The sequence below is a fragment of the Lactuca virosa genome, chromosome 2 (assembly GCF_052849685.1).
Source record: "Lactuca virosa cultivar CGN04683 chromosome 2, Lactuca_virosa_CGN04683_v6, whole genome shotgun sequence".
Taxonomy (NCBI): Eukaryota; Viridiplantae; Streptophyta; class Magnoliopsida; order Asterales; family Asteraceae; genus Lactuca; species Lactuca virosa.
The window spans coordinates 201,874,030-201,888,994 of record NC_136427.1 but is presented as its reverse complement, the minus strand read 5'-3'; positions in this window follow the sequence as shown (position 1 = coordinate 201,888,994).

The following is a 14,965-nucleotide window of genomic DNA, read 5'->3' as shown; positions in this document are numbered from 1 at the left end:
TCCGCCGTTACGGTTTTGGGGTGTGACAACAAGAACGGAAAGATGACCAAGTTTCTATTTCAATTTTGTGATGTGGAGAGGTACACGAACTCTCAGTATACAAGTCTTCTGTTTCGTCTTGGTAATTATAAGAAGAATTCTGTAGAAGATAAAGCTCAAATTCGAAAGACTGTCATTTAGTATACTGAGATTCGCCGAGTACTTCACCAGGTCGTGAAGATGATGATGACATAATTTTGACACTTCTCACTAAGGGGGAGATTGTATGGTTCGAAGTATATAGTGAGGTGTCGAAGTACATGTAGGCTTGGGTAGTGTCGAAGTTGATATGATGTTATTCATATGTATGTATTACAAGGCATTTTTAGAGGTCGAAGCTCTAACGTCTAGTCCTTATGTATTTTTTGTACGCGTCTGTATGTCCCTATAAATAGGGTAAGTACAGGAGTCGAGAAAAACTTTTGTACCCTCTGAGAGCTTGAGCGATATTACTCTTTGTATATTTCTATAGTCATTCAGACGTAATCAAAGTGTCAAACAGATTATATTTACATCTTTGATCTTAACGTTTTCAGTTCTCGATTTCATTCTTAATACTTGATTCAAACACACTACAAACATCAAGAAAAAAAGGAAGAAACATGTAAGCAGGGGCATGTACAATGAAGGCCAAGTTGGGTCACTTGACACAACAAAATTTATATATATATATATATATATATATATATATATATATATATATATATATATATATATATATATATAAGGATCTACATGAAATGTGTGAGTAACCTACCTTAATGTATTTGGAAAAATAAATATAAAATCAATCAATATTTTTTAACCACACATTTTATATCTACTAGCTCAAATACTCAACTTACTTAAAATGTTATTCATTAAGAAATAGCAAAATGCATTTTAAAATTAGATAAAAGAATAAAGGAAGATAATTTTAAAAATCAATTGTGATTACTGATTCTATATGTCGGTTGTCGGTTCATTCCTCCTGTACCACGCATATTGGAATAGTCTCTAATGTTATAAGTAATTTGGTAAGACTATACATTAATAGCAGAGTCCTTTTTGGGTTGCTCTCAACGAACCAAATAGTATATGAATGTTATAAAAGATATACAAATAGTTTATTAATTATTCATGTGATGATTAATTAAATAGAAACCATTTTGGAATTAATTGGATTTTATTAGAGTTAATCTAGAATTAATTTCTGCTAATTAAAAGTACAAAGTATGGATGTTAATTATTCAATAGTTGAATGTTTGGAACATTCTGGAACCCTTGGGATAGGGTGGAAAATTTTTTCTAGGGTTTATCGCTATAAATTTCGTCCATAGCATAGATAAAGGAAATGATTTGAATTTGGATTAAATTAGATTATTTAATCATTCAAATCTACTTTGTGTACAAGCAACTGGAAGCTATAAATACCCCTCCTATGCTCCTCATTATTTTTGTCCCACTCTAAAGGATTCTTAGAGTTTCTCTTCTCTCTCTAACTCCTTCATCAATCTCTATTGTTCTAAGGGTTATTTTCTTACATCAAATAGTTTGGTATTGTTGGGTGTGACCCATTAGAGGTAACCTACTTTTGTTACTCTTCCTTGGCTTTTTGAAGAATTCAAAATCTAAATCAAAGGTCTTCAAGCAAATTAGTGTTGCTAAAGTTTAGTAAAATTATATCCCTCTTATGGTTGTTCATATAAATTAAGTTAAGATCCTTGTAGGTTTTATTGTTTGCTTGCCATAGATTAAATTTGTATGTTGTCGTTGCCATGATAACTAATCTAGGAGGTATATAAGAAAATCTATCACAGGTATCAGAGCCTAGTTTATTGATATTTGCACTAAACAAAGATTGAGTTTAAATTTTATTTGCTTATTCTTATGAAAAAACGAAAATAAGGATATGATTAGGTTATGATCAAAATTTTGGAGTGTTATGGATTTAAAACTAGTTTAAAATATTTTTGGTAATTGTCTCCAAAAGTATTTGATTTAACCTAATGCATTATCTAAGATTTAAAAAATAACCAATATCCAAGCTAATTAGAAGGCCTGGGAATTTTCGAAATTCCCTAAGGATTTTCGAAAATCCTAGTGGCTCCTAGATTGTCTTTGATAATGTTGGTTAGGTATTCAAAATCTTTCCTTATTTAGCAAATTTAAAAATTTTAAATAGTAAAAGCTTATAAGAGTTTAATTAATTTAATAGTTTAAATTAATGTTGGATATATATATATATATATATATATATATATATATATATATATATATATATATATATATATATATATATATATATGGGATGATTCAATTGAGAAAAAAAGGTTGAGAATGAGAAAATGAATCTAGGTCACTCATTTCGAATCTTCCGCTTATGTGCTCCAGCATATCAGGCGGACGGAACATATCTCATTCATATATGAATATATATGAATAAGTGTATTCATATATGAATACGTATATTCATATATGAATAAGTATAAAGTGAAGTGATTATTCATAGATGAATATAGCGACGGTGGGTGGTGGTGGAGGTGGCGTTTGTTGGTGCTGATTAGTTGAGGAGGTGGTGGTGGTGGTGATGGTGGTGGTGGTTGGTGGCGGAGGGAGGTGGTGTATTCATATATGAATACATTTATATTTATATTCATATATAAATATTACTCATCCTCCGTGAGCCTGGTACGCCAGAGTGTTTTGCGGCAAAAATAAATGAATGACTTAGAATGATTCTGCTATTCTCAACCTTTTTTTATTTTTCTGAATTGAACTTCTCTCTCTCTCTCTCTCTCTCTCTATATATATATATATATATATATATATATATATATATATATATATATATATATATATTGAATTTTAAATTTTGTTAAATATTTAAATTAAATTAATCATTATCATGATTTAATATTTAATTGGTTAATTACTTAAATATGGATATTATAATTAATTGTTTAATTCAAATTTTATTTATGCATATATATAAATTTTAATTTTTTTAAATATATATAATTAATTGTTTAATATTGATTATTAACATGTGTCCTGACATGATTAGAATTTTAATAGTGAATTAATATTGTCATATGTTCTCACATGGTTAATTAGAAATAATATGATTAAACAATTTTGAAATTTTAAAATGTTTAAAATGCACCATATACTTTATAATAGTTTATATATAGTATAACTAAATTACATGTGTCCTCACATGTCTGAAATATATCGATAGTTGGATCAAGACTAGGCCTCATCCATTCTAAGCACTCTAAGATGATATAAGGAAACGATCTATAAAATGACTGTTGAATGAGTATCCTTTTCACACACCACTATTTGCGTGGACCAATGGAGTTAGCCGAAAGGGTTCAATAGGTTGATTTGAAGTTCAAATATTAACTTAAAAGTGTCCAAAAAAAATTCCTCTTTAGATATTAGAAAAATATGAAATGTATGTTAATCTATGAAAACGCACATCAAAGTCTTTATATGTCTATTAATGGAGCGTGTGTAGTTAACCGATACATTAATTTGAGACTATAAGAGGAAGGTGATGTTGTAATGACCTAAAAATTCTCATCGGTCAACAAGGTTAGTTTTTGTTAATTAAATATTAATTTTCGTTAGTGATTTTGGTGTCTATCAATATAAATTCAATAAAGTAAAGTAAAAGGGTGTTAATTTATGCCTAAAAGTTTAATGTGGGGGAACTTAAGATAATTTATAGTCATAAAAATGTTTAATAAGAATTGAGGGGTTAAGGCGTCCTTAAAAGAAACTTAAATTATTAAATCATTAGGGTTAGGAGTGCTAGGGATGTACATACGACACTTGAGGGGATTAATTGCAAAAAAAAAACCAAATATCAAACGACATGGTTACGGATAATCATACGGATGTTGCCTATTGCTTGAGTTTAGATTGAAAAAAAAGAGAAGAGATCGAGCATTCATCATGGGAGCATCGATCAGAAAGAAGGATGAAGAAGAAAAAGAAGAAAAATGAGTGTGAGTAAGGGGGCAGCAAGGACAGTGGTTTTGGAGGCAAGGGGTGGTCGACATTTTTGTTTGGATTGCTATTAGGGCCGAAATTGAGCAATAAATTGGTAAATATTCTGAATTTATTTCTCTCTCAAGATTTTATGCTTCAATTTCTTGGTAATTGGTTGAGTTGTGATGTCGAATTTCTTTCTCTTTGGTCTCGTTGACCATGTTTCTTTCTGTTTATAATCTTTGAATGTTCTTATGGTTAAATTCCGGTTTTAATTGGGTGTATTTTGATGGCTTATTGTTGTCAGGATCTTGTTATGAACACCCTCAAGAGTGTTATTGATCATGTCCATGAATTGCTCTAAGCTTTGGAGTTATTATCTTCAATGTTATTACTAAAACTCATGTTGATTTCTATCTCAATTCTACTATGTATTTTTTCTTTAAAAAGACCATGTTTTGAACTATCTAAAAGGTATTCAAAACGAACCTTAAAGATCTTTATATGTGGTTTAATGGTGGAGGAAACTCAAGCGCATAATGGTGTTTTCTATTTTAGCAATGTACTTTGTTTTCCCTTAAAAGCAATGTACTTTGATTCATGGTTTGAGATTGAAACTGACCTCTAGACTCCATGACATGTTGCTACTGTAAAGAGCTCGATTTTCAGCATTATAGTCGTTTTTGGTTATGGCTTAATGGGTTAAGTTGTCAATTAACCCTTAAAACTCAAAGTTGGGAATTATAGGAAAATGCCTATTATGCCCCTATTTTGTAAAAAATCTAAAACAAGCATCAGGAGTCGGATTTAGGATACGTAAACTCTAAAAGTTTAAATATGAGTATAGTTTGTCCCTCATTTTTCGCAAGACCTGATTTTGTCTCTAACCAATGTGAATGTTGTCATTTTCACTGACTGGTCAGAAATTAGCTAGACGGATATGCAATTTTTTTTAAAATTCATAAAAAATTATAGAAAAAATGTATCGACCTATAAAAGCACTTCCTGAAAAACTAAAAGTCTAAACTACTAGAACATGAAAAAATGTAATTTCTATTGGTTTAGGTGGTGCTAAAGTGGCCTTGAACAGGCTGTTGTTTCAGGTCAAAATCTGAGAATTTGGCCTAGTAATTAGTTTGCATGATTGGGGTATAGAATTGCTATTTTTGATCTTGTAGACTTCTAGTAATCTACTTATTTGTATTGTACTAGGGGAGAGCATGATACCTCAGTTCCTACAAGATTTTAAGTGTGAAAAGGACGTGTTTTGTCAAAGGTGAGTTAATCCTTGTAGTTTTAAGTACTTTGTTAGGGAATTCCATATCTTATATAGATTGGAATGAACCTAGGTTGTTTAGGTTACATATACCCATATTGTGTGTGATATCTTATTGGTTCATATGATTCCTTATGTGTATAAGAATGGGGTACTTGCCTTGGGGGTTAGTGATGAACATACCGACCCGTTATAAGAAGTATTATTAAAATTAGTTACAGAGATGAATAATGAAAAGTAACTTAAAGGCTATAATAGTTAATATATTAATGAACATTATTGTGATGGTTACATTGTGTATTTGGTGTCATGTTATGTGAGTGGTTGAATTCATGTTTATGTGATGTTTTGTTTGACCCATTTGGGATATGTGTGTTCGATAACACTATACTATGATTGACTCACTTAGCTTATAAGCCTTGCATTGGAACAGGTGGCATGATATGATGCCTTGAAGAGGATGGGGACCTTTTATGGTAGTTACCTTTGTTTATTATTATTGATGATACCACTTTGACTTGTCATTGAAATTTTATTTATATTGGTTTTAAAAACTTGATGAATTCAAAACTTTTAAAAGTGGTTGTTTTGATATTTAAGTGAGTTTTTTTTTCAAATAAACTAATAAAGAGACTTCCATTGCATTTTTCCATTAAATGATGTTTTAAAAAGATTGGATGGAAAATTATGATGTTACAGATGTGGCAACTCGAGTTTATGGTTGTTGATGGAGCATGATTATTCACAATCTTGTTTATGATCATCGGTATCCTAGTCACAAAAGTTAGAGCATAATCCGAGATTAATATGCCATTGATAAGAACAATGAATCTCAAAGGATCTAGGAATTTCATAATGATTGAAAGTGTTAAAGTACATTTCCTAACTAAAATAAATTTGTGATATGATTATGGGAACCCTCTTCATAAAACGAACCTAAAATATGGATCCTAGCCTTAAGAATAAATTAGTTTTAAAAATTATATTAAGGATGTATATCAACTAACTAAAACTGTTTCTCTCAAACAGATGTCTGTAAATAATGATCTTCCTCCCCCTCCTCCACTTCTAATTGCTCCAACTTCAAACTTCACTCTTCTATCCATCATGTCAAGGGAAAAGCTGATTGGTCCAAACTACATGGACTAGATGCGTAATCTGAAGATAACGCTTCATTATGAGAACAAAGAGTATGTTCTTGATAACCCAATTCCCGATATTAAAAAGGAAACTGCTAGTCCTGAATAAATTTTTGCGCACAACAAACATGTTGATGACGCCATAAAGATTTCTTGCATTATGATTTCAACGATGGCCCCATATCTACAAAAGTCTTTTAAGGACTATTGGCCATTTGAAATGAAATTTCATTTTGAAGAAATGTTTAATAAGAAGGCAAGGCAAGAACACTTTGAGTTTGTAAAATCCCGTATAGCGTGTAAGCTAAAGGAAGGAGAGTCTATGTGTGCTCATGTGCCAAAGATGCAAAGACACACCAAGAGACATAAGAAGTTAAATGTGAACTTTGATAGTGAGTTAGACATTAACATGGTCCTTAACTAGTTTCCTAGTTGTTATGATCAATTCATTTTGACTTATCATTTGAACAACACAGAAATCACATTGATACAACTCCACAATTTGATGCAAACTACGGAGGCGGGAATGAAAAAGTCTCATGGGCCTGTTACCTCAACTACTCATGTCCTTCCATTCATCAAGGCAAAGAAACGAAAATAAAGGCTTCTTCCTAACCTAAGTGGAATGGGAAAGCCCATAACACAGAGTCTATTAGTGGGACAAACGGGAAAGCCAAGTATAACATTCCACATTTCAATGATCTGAAAGAGGCCAATTGCTTTTATTGAAATCAAAAGGGACATTGGAAGAGAAGGTGTCCAAAGTATCTTCAAATTTTAAGGATATGAAGCTCAAGGTGTATGGTTCCTAATCTGGTATGTACATAATCGAAATCTATAACACTAAAACTTCAAATTCATGGTTCCTTGTGTCACACCCCCAAACCGAATTGGCGGAAACATTCGGGGGTGGAGGACGTCATGTGCAGTATCATAACAATGCATAATAGTAAAACAAGCAACAACATCCATTGCATTAATATAATAGTTAAATACATGTGTGTTCTTTAGTAAAGTTTAAATGACACCAAAAATGTATAAACAAAATAATGACGAGTCTTGAATCCACTCCGTCCTTCAAAAGCTGCATGGGTGTACCTGTCTACTGGTTCCCTGAGAATACAAGTTATTTTGAAAGAGAGTATCAGCATAAAATGCTGGTGAGTTCATAAGTGTTTAGTGTTATTTAGTAACTAAAACCTCAAAATGTTTGTATTAAAAACCTTGTAAAGTTTGTAAAGTTTTACCAGAAAATCCTATATTTCCTGCTTATAATGAAAAGTGGCCTTCAACCCAAGGTCCGACTGTTTACATGTTTGTTCTTGTATAAAATGTAAAGTTTGCATATATACTTGGATAGTATGGAAATTATAGTAGTACTTTATAACTGAATAATAGTGTGTTTTTCCCATTTACTACTATTGTCTATAAGGAAAATAGAATGTTTTGATACTGTAGTACCACTACTGAAAATATGAAATGGGAAAGTGAAGACTCATAGTCGTATTAAATGTACTATACGCTTTGGAGAGTCTTATTTTCCTTTAAAAACGATTTGGTTAATTAAAGATTAGAAATGTGACGTAGTTGTAACCATGCTAATTGACGGTTGAACACATGACGACCTTTTGGCGTCGAAAATAGTAAGGTGACATTTTGTCACCCCTTGGCGTTACTGGCTGGGACTGTAGCTAGCAGTCGGGGTGTAAGAGTGTCTGTCCTGTATAGATCTATAGACATAATGCCCGCTCTCGCTCCAGGAGACTCTGGTTACAAATGGGATACAACGATGTTTTGTCGTATCAGGAAGTAGTATTTGACATTCTAGTTATCGTGTTCTTTCTGTACTTGTATATATATATATATATATATATATATATATATGTATTCGTATATGTTCTTTCCTACTCTTGTATATGTATATGTTCTTTCCTGTTCTTGTATATTTATATGTATATGTTTGTGTTCTTTCCTGATCTTGTATTCGCATATGTATATGATCTCTAAACTATACATATTATAGTTTACTAACATGATTAGTTGTTCTCGACTTATAGAAAGGAGTCAATTGTTCAGCTTGAACAATTTACTTAAGTATACTTTTTAAAGATAAGATTTTATATTCGTATACGTATTTAGCATGTATAACTATGAGTTAATCGACAGTCGGACTAGTGTATCCTACCCTAAGCCCACAACCAAACAAGGAACAGGAGTCAAGGTTATCAGCAATAGTCCTAAGTCCATTAAAGCATGCTTATACATTAATACATAAACGAATATTGTTTTGAAAGTAAAAGAGTTTGAACAGAATTTGAAAACAATTTAAAGGTTGTTTAAAAAGAGTTTTTACAATAAAATCTAACAATGTTTTAAAAGTAGTTTGGAAATGAGTTTGAAATAAGATATTTGACAAGTCTACAAATGTTTATACTAACACAAATTTAATTGTGTTCAACTTGTATTCTCCCCCTAAAAGCATTTAAAACAGTTAAAGGTTGATTGCAGGGGTATGAACTCACCTGAAGTGAGTGGTTTGAATGAAAGATCGATATAGGATGCGGAGTGTCAAGTGAAGTCTCGAACACAAACGGATCCTATTTAGAATCATATGTGATTGAATGAGGGATGTGTACGGCCACACAAAGGTGTGTACGGCCATGGGTGTACGGTCCATGAGTGTACGCCCGTACACTCATGATGAGGTGTGCGTTTGAGGTCTTTCCAAGGTCCTAACTCGCATCAAGGAAGTGTTCTAGGTCTCATGCTTAGTTGTAATGCAAGTTTGAGGCCTATAATGATCATCAAAGTGGGTTTGCGACCCTATGGGGTGTGTACGACCGTACAAGGGGTGTGCGGCCATACACCCTCAATGTTTATGTCAAAATGGTCGATTTTAAGGTGAAACAAGGCTAGGATCAAAGGTTTAGCATGTCCAATTTGCTGATAGGGGCTAAACTCTCACTTTGGAGGGCCTTTAAGGTGTCTACGGCCAGCCTTATGAAGGTGTGCGGCCATACTCCTTCAAAGGATGAAGAACATGTCGAAACTTGAAGAATCAAGGCCTAAATCAAGAGGTATTTCAAGTATAACAAGCTAAAGGGTGGAATACTTACGTTTTTGAAGCCTTGGAGGGTTCACGGTTGAAGAAACTTGAGAGAAAATGGAGTGGTGTGCAGCCAAGGGAAGAAAGAAGTGAGAGAAGTGAGGTCTACTCGTATATATAGGGGTGGGTGACCCACCACCTTGAGTGTGCGGCTATGGGGGGTGTGTACGGCCGTACACCCATGTGTATGGCTGTACACTCCTCCTGAAGGAGTGTTTGGCCTGAAATGCAACTTTACGAATTTACTAACTCATCCCTAAACCCAATCTTGATTGTACTTAAGCTCAGAACCCTTAAACGGGCTCTAAACAATGCTAAAGATAGCAGAAACGAGTCTGACTTTGATTTAATTGAATTGTTTGTACAAGAGAGAAATTTCGGGTTGTCACATCATCCCCCCGTTAGAGGGAATTTCGTCCCGAAATTAGAGTTTAAGCAATTACAAGTAACTTGAGCAAAAAGATGAGGATATTTCAGTTTCATTTGATCCTCGCGCTCCCATGTGAATTCAGGTCCTCGCTTGGCGTTCCAGCGAACCTTCACTATCAGGATGCGGCTTTGTTTCGTTTGCTTGACCTCTCGGTCCATGATTTCTACTGGTTCTTCCACGAAGTGGAGGCTCTCGTCGATCTCTATCTCGTCGAGTGGGATTACAAGAGTCTCATCGGATAGGTACTTTTTCAAGTTCGAGACGTGGAAAGTAGGATGTACGTTCTAAGTTCGCGAGGTAGCTTGAGTTTGTAAGCTATTGGGCCGATTCTAGCGATAATCTTGAAAGGCCCTATGTATCTTGGATTTAGCTTTTCATGCTTCCCGAAGCATATCAAGCCCTTCCAGGGTGAGACCTTGAATAGTACGCGGTCACCAACCTGGAATTCCAAAGGTTTCCTTCTATTGTCTGCGTAGTTTTTCTGTCGATCTCTAGAGGCCTTCAATCGTTCGCAAATTTGAATGATCTTCTCTGTCGTTTCCCGTATGATTTCCGGACCTGTGAGAGTGCTGTCAGGAATTCGTCCTTTAGCTAACTGGGTGTCACCCACTTTAGCCCAGCATAGAGGGGATCTGCACTTCCGGCCATAGAGGGCTTCAAATGGAGCAACCTTTATGCTTGTGTGATAACTGTTATTGTAGGAGAACTCGACAAGGGGTAAATGGGTATCCCATGCCTTTCCAAAGTCTATCACACAGGCTCGCAACATATATTCGAATGTTTGAATAGTCCTCTCACTTTTTCCGTCGGTCTAAAGGTGGTAGGTTGTACTCATATCCAGCCTAGTTCCTAGGGAACTTTGTAGCGATTGCCAGAACCTTGAGGTGAATTTACTATCTCTATCAGAGATAATGGATATGGGAACACCATGCAGTCGTACGATCTCCCTAATGTAGGTCCTCGTTAGTTTCTCCATCTTGTCAGTCTCCTTGATAGGCAGGAAGTGTGCCGACTTTGTTAACCTGTCTACGATCACCCAAATGGTGTCGAGACCACCCGTTGTCTTGGGCAACTTGGTTATGAAGTCCATCGTGATTCGCTCCCACTTCTATTCCGGTATCTCCGGTTGCTGTAGTAAACCTGAGAGTTTATGGTATTCAACCTTAACTTTTACGCAAGTAAGGCATTTACTCACGAAGGTAGCAATCTCTTCTTTCATGTTCAGCCACCAGTATAACTTTTTCAGATCCAGATACATCTTATCTGAACCTGGGTGGATGGAATACTGAGTGTTGTGCGCTTCGGACATGACCAAGTCTCTGAAACCACCGTGCTTCGGTGTCCAGATCCGGTTCATGAGATATAAGGCCCCATCACCCTTGACCTCTAAGTTTTTATCCATCCCTCTCAAAGATTCACCCGCCACATTTTCCGGTTTTAAGGCTTCTAGCTGAGCCTCTTTGATTTGTGTGGACAGGTACGAATGGATAGTCATAGTCAATGATTTGACTTTGCGACCAGAATATTCCTTCCGACTTAGGGCGTCAGCTACCACGTTCGGTTTACCAGGATGGTAACGAATTTCACATTCATAGTCACTGAGTAGCTCTACCCACCGTCGTTGTCTCATATTGAGCTCCTTCTGGTTGAATATATGTTGTAGGATTTTGTGGTCTGTAAAGATAGTGCTTTTTGTACCGTATAGGTAGTGCCTCCAGATCTTCAGAGCAAATACGACTGCTCCTAACTCAAGATCATGCATGGTGTAGTTGACCTCGTGTGTCTTTAGCTGTCTTGAGGCATAAGCGATCACCTTACCTCGCTGCATAAGAACACAACCAAGCCCTTGGTTGGATGCATCACAATAAACAACGAAGTCTTCTATCCCTTCTGGGAGGGATAGTATTGGTGCGCTGCATAAGGCTTGCTTCAGCATTTGGAACGCTTTTTCTTGTTTTTCTTCCCAGTTAAAGGCCACTCCTTTCTGGGTCAATGTAGTGAGTGGTTTTGCGATCCTAGAGAAATTCTGAATAAACCTACGGTAGTACCCAGCGAGGCCTAGAAATTGACAAATTTTGGTAGGCGTTTTCGGTGCTGACCAGTTCTCAATGGCCTTTATTTTAGAAGGGTCCACATGAATTCCTTCTTCACTCACAACATGACCCAAGAATTCGACTCTTCGGATCCAAAACTCGCACTTTGAGAACTTCGCGTAGAGCTTCTCTGATAGTAAAGTTTCTAAGATCTGGCGTAGATGCTTACTATGCTCTTCCTTACTACGAGAGTAGATAAGTACGTCATCTATGAACACAATGACGAACTGATCCAGGTAAGGACGACATACCCTATTTATTAAGTCTATGAATAATGCAGGTGCATTAGTTAATCCGAATGGCATCACTACAAACTCGTAATGTCCATAACGAGTTCGGAAGGCTGTCTTGGGAACATCCTCCTCCAGCACTCATAATTACTGATACCCGGATCTTAAATCAAATTTTGAAAAGTAGTTCGCTCCTTCAAGTTGATCGAACAAGTCGTCTATGCGAGGTAGAGGGTAGCGATTCTTTACAGTAAGTTTGTTCAGTTCTCTATAATCGATGCACATTCGGAACGATCCGTCCTTCTTCTTTACGAACAAGACCGGTGCTCCCCAAGGTGAGAAGCTTGGTCTAATAAAGCCCTTGCTGAGCAGTTCGTTAAGTTGGCCGGATAGTTCCTACATCTCAGCTGGTGCTAAACGATAGGGCGATTTGGCTACTGGGGTAGCCCCTGGAACTAAGTCAATTCTGAACTCGACTTGGCGTTGGGGTGGTAATCCTGGTAGTTCTTCTGGAAAGACATCGGGAAAGTCGCGCACTACTGGAATGTCCTTTAGGTCTTTCGTTTCTTGGGTCACATCGACTATATGAGCAAGGAATGCACGATATTCTTTTTGTAGATACTTCTGGGCTTGCATGTTCGAGATGATACGAAGGTTCGTATTTGGTTTGTCACCGTAGATCAATAAGGTTTTGCTACTCGGTAGATTTAGAGGGACTGCTTTTTCGAAACACAGGATATCGGCACGATGGAGACTCAACAATCCATACCTACAATGACGTCGAAACTCTTGATTGACACAGGCACGAGGTCGATCGAAAACGAATAATAATCTAGCATGAGGGTACAACCTAGGTAAATCTTGTTAGAACTCTCGGTCTTTCCGTTAGCCATTTCTACGGCGAAGGTTTCTTTTAGTGTTTGCGGTGCTTGATTAAGTAAGTGTTTAAAATTTTTGTTCATGAAGCTCCTCTCCGCCCCACTATCAAATAGAACACATGCATATGAGTTATCGAGGAGAAACGTAACCGTGACCACCGTAGGGTCTGCCACAGCTTCATTGTGACCAATAGCAAGTAGTCTCCCTGCTCCACCTGCATTCCCAGCCTTAGGGCAGTTTCTTTTGAAATTCCCCGTCTCGCCGCACCCATAGCAGGCCTGGCTTACTCCCGTACCAGGGACCTGGGTGATTGGTCTTGGCGGTGCTTTGCAAAACCTGATAGTATGGCCCTTCCTGTCGCAGTTGGTGCAGTGCATTTCCCGGCAGGGGCCGTTATGGTCGTAATTGCACTTGGTGCACTTGGGTAAACTCCCTGCGTATTGCTTCGCGGGTACTGGGGCGGCGGGGGTTGTGGCAACACGAACAGCCACAACCTGTTGGCTCTAGGAAGAAGGTTGAGCTGATTTGCCTTTCTTTTTCTCCCAGCGCTTCCTCTTGTTGTCGGTTGCTTTGGCTGGTGCTGAGATAGCCGTTGTAGTTGTTGTTGGAGGAGGGACGCCGTGATCGATAAGCCTTTGGGCCAATTGCTTGGCACTATCAAAGGTTGTAGTTTTCGATGCCAGGACGTTTCCCTGATATGGGGGTACCAAACCCCAGATGTATCTCTCGATCTTTCTGCTTTCAGTGGGGACCATATTTGGAGATAGAGTCACCAGATCGCTGAATCTGGTTGTATAGGACACTATATCGGAACCTTTCATCTTAAGGCACCAAAGTTCTTCCTCGAGTTTTTGGACTTTGCCCCTCGGGCAGTACTCCTTTGTCATCAGGTCCTTCAGTCTCTCCCAACCCATCACATTAGCCACTACTAGGGAGAGTGACTTGACATGGCCATTCCACCATGTTAGGGCCCTTTCGGTGAAGGTGCAGGCAGCAAACTTTAATTTGCTTCCTTCAGGGCAGGAGCAGATCTCAAAGATCGACTCCGTTCTTTCGAACCACTGAGACAGCGCAATGATTCCTCCGGTTCCGTTGAAGAATACCGGTTTGCAGTTGACGAAGTCTTTATAGGTACACTCCCGTGTACGCGCTTGGCTATCACCATGGTTAGAGTTGGTACTGGTTGCAGCTCCACTGGCACCACCAGAATTCACTTGCATCATGGCTACGGTCATAGCCGCGATCACAACAGCTTGGAACATCACCGCATCAAACCGCGGAGGTGGTGGTGGTGGTGTTTGATTTACAGGTGGGTTTCTATTTAGACGCTTGCGATGTAGCATCTTTTAGCTATAAAAGATGAAATGGCAATAAGACTTCATTAGCGTTATCGCGAGAAATAGAGTGTCATAATAGAATTTAATAGAGATGATCACTTAGCGGAAACTATATCTGTCATATTAGTTGGTATAGATGTTACATAGAGTGCAGAAGATTCGACCTTGGATCAGGTCTTACAACATACCAACAGAGGGAAAAAATTTGACAGCATAAAAGTTTTAGTGGAAACAGTACTTGCTAGATAGGAATATTTACATAAAAGAGTGCTATATAGTGCATCTACTAAGGCTATTCCTTAACCCAAAAGAGAAGGACGATAGGTCATCTTTTAGTGGCAGCGGGTACCCCTCGGACGAAACCTTAAGTTATCCAGCTGGCTCTCCACGTCAAGTAGGCGCCGTTCATACACAGACAGATGGGCTCGATTCTCGATGACATCGGCTCGAGTTGCAGC